The 7,149-nt window shown below is 39.8% G+C and overlaps 1 non-coding gene across 1 annotated transcript; it reads left to right on the top strand.

Moving 5' to 3' along the window:
* Window positions 1–6,844: 6,844 nt before the first annotated feature.
* On the top strand, window positions 6,845–6,948 carry LOC112781600 (small nucleolar RNA R71). Its single transcript, XR_003192368.1, has one exon. It is a non-coding gene; the product is annotated as a small nucleolar RNA R71 (small nucleolar RNA).
* Window positions 6,949–7,149: the final 201 nt, after the last annotated feature.

Below are 7,149 nucleotides of genomic sequence, written 5' to 3'. Positions count from 1 at the left end.
TCTTCATAAACGATTTGCCTTGGAGAAATATCCTCCTTAGCATCAACTGTAGCATCCTGGACGGAGTTTTCCTCAATTCTGGATTCCCATGGAGGTTCAGCATCTCCTAGATCTTCAACCAACTCTTCTTCTTGAATAAAGACAGCTTCTTCTAATTGTTCTAGTACAAATTCATGCTTTGTCTTGTCCACTGGAGTTTCTGGCACTTCCTTCATGCTCTGCTCTTCATTGGGCTATCCACATGGAGCTGTGGTTGATCCTTGTATATTTGAGCACCTAGAAGCCCATTGAATCATCACTTGCTCCAGTTGTTTAATGGTTGATTGAAATTTAATTACTGTTTCTCTTAGGCGATCCTCTGCTTCTTGGGTTGCTGGACTTGGACATGCTACAAAGAAAAGTGGTGGTGATTGGGAGCGATTGGATTGGTATTGGGGTAAGGATGGATCATATGGTGGGGAATGGTGAAGAGAAGCTTGTGAGTGTGGTGGTTCAAGGTTATGTTGAAAGGGTGGTTTATATGTACGGGGTGGGGCTTGTTGGTAGTTACAAGGTTGTCCACCATGTCTTTCAGCTGGGTATGCATTGTGGAATGGTCTTTGTCCAGGATATCTCGGAGGGTGTTGCTGCCAAAAGGGTTGATTAGATCCTCTTGGTTCTATCCATCCTTGATTGGTCTGACCTTGATGCACATTCCTGCTGTAACTTCTATTTCCCTTAACAACATTAGAACCAAACTCAAAGCGAGAGGGGTGAGAGTTCATAGTAGCAAATAAAGGTAAAAAGGAAAAACAAAAATAAATAAGCAAGCAAAAGAAAAATATTTACAATAACCAATAATAAGGCACACGTTAGTAGTTCCCCGGCAACGACGCCATTTTGACGTTAGGATTTTTACTAGTAAAGAGATTCATGGAAACAGTCGCGTTGTAGATATAGTCTCTAAACCAACAAAAATTCCTTCGTACAAACGTTTTGGGTGTCACAAGTAACAAACCCCTTTAGAAATTGTTAACCGAGTATTCAAACCTCAGGTCGTCTTCTCAAGGAACTGCGAGGAAGTATGTTCTTATTATTGGCTATAAAGGTTGTAATCGGGGTTTAGAAGATGAGAAGCAAGTAATTTAAATGACAAGTAAAGTAAATGGCAACTAAAATAAATAAATACTATAAAGCAGACTTTTGGCAAGGTAAGAGAAGTTGGAGGTCCAACGTAGTTATCTCTCTCAACTATAATGAAAGTTGAATCTAGACTCTACTTGATCAACCTGTACTAGGGCAAAGGAAAGTCAAGGGACTAATTAAATTGACCTTTGAATCCAATTTATTTCCTAAGAAAAGGTTGGGATTACTCAAGTTCAGCTCAATTAGCAAGATAACGATTATCAATTATGTTGAGTTTAATAACTGTTGAGTTACTGAATTCTTAACCAGGACCAAAAGGGGAAAAAGTAAAATTGCTGGAATAATAAAAATATCCTTAGATGGGAAGCAATGGTGACTTAAATCAAAGAGAACAATCATAAACTGAAAATACCTCAATTATCATTAATTCAAAGAACAATCTGTGACATGGAATAATTCATAAATCAAATTATAATAATCAATTCAAATGTTGGAATAAATAAATCAAAGTAAAACTAAAATAAAAGAACATTAAACCTGGGATCCAGAGTTACTCTTAAAACAAGAAGAAATCCTAAATCCTAAAAGAGAGAGAGAGAAGATCTCCCTCCCAACTAAATCTAAATCATTGAAAAGTAAAAATATATGCGAGCTCTCTTTGAATGGGTGCATTCCCACACTTTATAACCTCTGGTCTATGCTGTCTGTACTTGGATCTGGGCCAAAAAGGGCTTCAGAATTCGCTGGGGGCGCATTCTTTAAATTCTGATACGTGGCCCCTGTCACGCGTCCGCGTGGATCACGCGGTCGCGTCATTTGGAGCTTTTCCTTACCACGCGGTCGCGTCAGTCATGCGGCCGCGTCGCTGCTGATTCGTGCTTGGCACGCGATCGCGTCATGCATACGATCGCGTGGATACCAGTTTCTTTAAAGCTCCGTTTTGCTTTCTCCTTCCATTTTAGTATGTTTCCTTTTCCATCCTTTAAGTCATTCTGCCTTAGAAAATCTGAAACTACTCAACACACTAATCACGGCATCGAATGGAAATAAAGGTAATTAAATTAATTAATTTTAAAGCTTAGGAAACATGTTTTTCACAATATGACATAATAAGGAAGGGTAAGTGAAACCATACAATTAATGTGAATAAGTAGGTGAAGGATTGTATAAATTACTCAAATTAAGCACAAAAGAACTCATGAAATATGGGTTTATCAGGCCCACTTGGAGTGTGCTTGGGCTGAGCATTGAGCTTTACATGTGCATAGGCTATTCTTGGAGATAAACGCCAGCTTGGGTGCCAGTTTGGGCATTTTACGCCAGTTCTAGTGCCAGTTCTGGCGTTTTACGCGAGAAATCTCTGGTGAGCATTTGGACGCCAGTTTGGGCCATCAAATCTCAGGAAAAGTATGAACTATTATATATTTCTGGAAAAAGCCCAGGATGTCTTCTTTCCAACGCAATTGAGAGCGCGCCAATTGGGCTTCTATAGCTCCAGAAAATCCACTTCGAGTGTAGGAGGGTCAGAATCCAACAGCATCTGCAGTCCTTTTTCAGCCTCTGAATCAGATTTTTACTCACGTCCCTCAATTTCAGCCAAAAAATACCTGAAATCACAGAAAAACACACAAACTCATAGTGAAGTCCAGAAATGTTATTTTTGCATAAAAACTAATAAAAATATAATAAAAAGTAACTAAAATATACTAAAAACTATGTAAAAATAATGCCAAAAAAGGTATAAATTATCCGCTCATCACAACACCAAACTTAAATTGTTGCTTGTCCCCAAGCAACTAAAAACAAAATAGGATAAAAAAGAAGAGAAAATACAATAAATTCCAAACTTATCAATGAACTTAGTTCCAATTAGATGAGCGGGGCTAGTAGCCTTTTTGCTTCTGAACAGTTTTGGCATCTCACTTTATCCTTTGAAGTTCAGAATGATTGGCATCCATAGGAACTTAGAATTCAGATAGTGTTATTGATTCTCTTAGTTCAGTATGTTGATTCTTGAACACAACTACTTTATGAGTCTTGGCCGTGACCCTAAGCATTTTGTTTTCCAGTATTACCACCGGATACATAAATGCCACAGACACATAACTGGATGAACCTTTTCAGATTGTGACTCAGCTTTCCTAGAGTCCCCTGTTAGAGGTGCCCAGAGCTCTTAAGCACACTCTTTTTGCTTTGGACCACGACTTTAACTGCTCAGTCGCAAGCTTTTCACTTGACACCTTCACGCCGCAAGCACATGGTTAGGGACAGCTTGATTTAGCCGCTTAGGCCAGGATTTTATTCCTTTGGGCCCTCCTATGCATTAATGCTCAAAGCCTTGGATCCTTTTTAACCTTGCCTTTTGGTTTAAAGGGTTATTGGCTTTTTCTGCTTGCTTTTTCTTTTTCTTTCTTTTTTTCTTTATTTTTTTTGCCAATTTTTTTTCATATTTTTTTTGCAAGCTTTTGCTTTTCAGTGCTTTTTCTTGCTTCAAGAATCAATTTTATGATTTTTAAGATTATGAATAACATTTCTCTTTTTTCATTATTCTTTCAAGAGCCAACAATTTTAACATTCATAAACAACAAATTTAAAAATATGCACTGTTCAAGCATTCATTCAGAAAACAAAAAGTATTACCACCACATCAAAATAATTAAACTAATTTCAAGATAGAATTCGAAATCATGCACTTCTTGTTCTTTTGCAATTAAAACAATTTTCATTTAAGAAAGGTGAAGGATTCATAGGACATTCATAGCTTTAAGACATAGACACTAGACACCAATGATCATGTAATAAAGACACAAACATAGACAAAACATAAAGCATATATTTCAAAAAACAGAAGAATAAAAACAAGGAAATTAAAGAACGGGTCCACCTTAGTGATGGCGGCTAGTTCTTCCTCTTGAAGATCTTATTGAGTGCTTGAGCTTCTCTATGTCTCTTCCTTGCCTTTGTTGTTCCTCTCTCATGGCCTTTTGGTCCTCTCTGATTTCATTGAGGATAATGGAGTGCTCTTGGTGCTCCATCCTTAGTTGTCCCATTTTAGAACTCAATTCTCCTAAAGAAGTGTTGAGTTTCTCCCAATAGTTGTTTGGAGGAAAATGCATCCCTTGAGGCATCTATAGAATTTCTTGATGAGGAACTTCCTCATGCTCTTGTTGAGGTCCATGAGTGGGCTCTCTTGTTTGCTCCATCCTCTTTCTAGTGATGGGCTTTTGAGATGAATCTCTCCATCTCCCATGACTCGGAGGTGGAAGCAATTGCCTTCCCTTTCCTCTTTTTAGAGGTTTCTCTGGCCTTAGGTGCCATTAATGGTTATGGAAAAACAAAAAGTAGAGCTTTTTCCCACACTAAACTTAAAAGGTTTGCTTGTCCTCGAGCAAAAGAAGAAAGAAAAGAGTAGAAGAAGAAGAAATAGAGGAGATGGAGGGGGGTGAGTAGTTCGGCCAAAGGGGGAAAGAAGTGTTTATGATGTGTGAAAGTGGAGGAGTAAAGAGGGGCTATTTATAGGGTAGGGGAGAGAGTGTTATGGAGAGGTGTGAAGAGGAGAAAGAGTGAGTTGGAGTAGGTGGGGATCCTGTGGGGTCCACAGATCCTGAGGTGTCAAGAAATTCTGGTCCCTGCACCATTCTGGCGTTCAAACGCCCTTTGTGTGCCAATCCTGGCGTTAAACGCCAGCTCTGCTACCTTTCCTGGCGTTAAACGCCAGTCTGCTACCCCTTTCTGGCGTTTAGCGCCAGCCAGACACCCTTTTCTGGCGTTTAACACCCAAAGTGCTGCCTATTCTGGCATTTAACACCTAGAATGCTGCCAAGCTGGACGTTAAACGCCCATTCTGCTATCCTTACTGGCATTTAAACGCCAGTAAGCCTGTCCTCTATGGTGTGCTATTTTTGATGTTGTTTTTGATTTTGCTTTAATTCTGCAGTTGTTTTATGACTTCACATGATCATCAACCTAAAGAAAACATAAAATAACAATGGAATATAAATAAATATAATTAAATAACATTGGGTTGCCTCCCAACAAGCGCTTCTTTAATGTCAATAGCTTGACAGTGAGCTCTTAGGGAGCTTCACAGAGACTCAGAGCTTGATGGTGGCCTCCCAACACCAAACTTAGAAGTTGAGTGTGGGAGCTCTGTTTGACTCTGTATTGAGAGAAGCCTTTCATGCTTCCTCTCCATGGTTACAGAAGAAGATCCTTGAGCCTTAAACACAGGGTAGTCCTCATTCAATTGAACGACTAACTCTCCTCTGTCCACATCAATCACAGCTCTTACTGTGGCTAAGAAGGGTCTTCCAAGGATAATGGATTCATCCTCATCCTTCCCAGTGTCTAGGATTATTAAATCAGCAGGGATGTAAAAGCCTTCAACCTTCACTAAGACATCCTCTACAAGTCCATAAGCCTGTTTCATTGATTTATTTGCCATCTCTAGTGAGATTCTTGCAGCTTGTACCTCAAAGATCCCCAGTTTCTCCATTACAGAGAGTGGCATGAGGTTTATTCCTGACCCCAGGTCACACAGAGCCTTCTCAAAGGTCATGGTGCCTATGGTACAAGGTATTAAGAACTTTTTAGGATCCGGTTTCTTCTCAGGTAATTTCTGTTGAACCAAGGCATTCAGTTCATTAATGAGCAATGGAGGTTCATCCTCCCAAGTCTCATTACCAAATAACTTGGCATTCGGCTTCATGATTGCTCCTGGATACTGAGCAACTTGCTCTTCAACAATATCTTCATCCTCTTCAGAGGAAAAATACTCATCAGAGCTCATGAATGGCAACAGCAAGTTCAGTGGAATCTCTATGGTCTCTGTATGAGCCTCAGATTCCTTTGGTTCCTCCTTAGGGAACTCCTTATTGGTTAGTGGACGTCCATTGAGGCCTTCCTCACTGGAATTCACTACCTTTCCCTCCTCTACAGGTTCGGCCGTGTTGGACATATTGATGGCCTTGCACTATCTCTGTGGATTCTCTTCTGTATTGCTTGGGAGAGTACTAGGAGGGATTTCAGTAACTCTTTTACTCAGCTGACCCACTTGTGCCTCCAAATTTCTAATGGAGGACCTTGTTTCAGTCATGAAACTGAGAGTAGTCTTAGATAGATCAGAGACTATGGTTGCTAAGTCAGAGAGGCTCTGCTTAGAATTCTCTGTCTGTTGCTCAGAGGATGATGGATAAGGCTTGCTATTGCCAAACCTATTTCTCTCACCATTATTATTATTGAAGCCTTGGTTAGGATTCTGCTGATCCTTCCATGAGAAATTAGGATGATTCCTCCATGAAGGATTGTAAGTGTTTCCATAGGATTCTCCCATGTAATTCACCTCTTCCACTGTAGGATTCTCAGGGTCATAAGCTTCTTCTTCAGAGGAAGCTTCTTTAATACTGCCGGATGCAGCTTGCATTCCAGTCAGACTCTGAGAAATCATATTGACTTGCTGAGTCAATATTTTATTTTGAGCCAATATGACATTCAGAGTATCAATCTCAAGAACTCCTTTCTTCTGAGTTGTCCCATTATTCACAGGATTTCTTTCAGAAGTATACATGAACTGGTTATTTGCAACCATTTCAATTAGTTCCTGGGCTTCTGCAGGCATCTTCTTCAAATGAAGAGATCCACCAGCAGAGTGATCCAATGACATCTTGGATAATTCAGATAGACCATCATAGAATATACATAGGATGCTCCATCTGAAAGTATGTCAGAAGGACACCTTCTGATCAATTGCTTGTATCTTTCCCAAGCTTCATAGAGGGATTCACCTTCCTTCTGTCTGAAGGTTTGGACTTCCACTCTAAGCTTGCTCAACTTTTAAAGTGGAAAGAATTTGGCCAAGAAAGCATTGACCAACTTTTCCCAAGAGTTCAGGCTTTCTTTAGGTTGTGAGTCCAACCATATCCTAGCTCTGTCTCTTACAGAAAAAGGGAAAAGCATAAGTTTGTAGACCTCAGGATTAACCCCATTGGTCTCGACAGTGTCACAGATTTACAAGAATTCAGGTAA

Source organism: Arachis hypogaea, chromosome 19 (assembly GCF_003086295.3).
Source record: "Arachis hypogaea cultivar Tifrunner chromosome 19, arahy.Tifrunner.gnm2.J5K5, whole genome shotgun sequence".
Lineage (NCBI taxonomy): Eukaryota > Viridiplantae > Streptophyta > Magnoliopsida > Fabales > Fabaceae > Arachis > Arachis hypogaea.
Note: the sequence above shows the minus strand (reverse complement) of the source record. Positions and strands in the feature narration are given on the sequence as shown.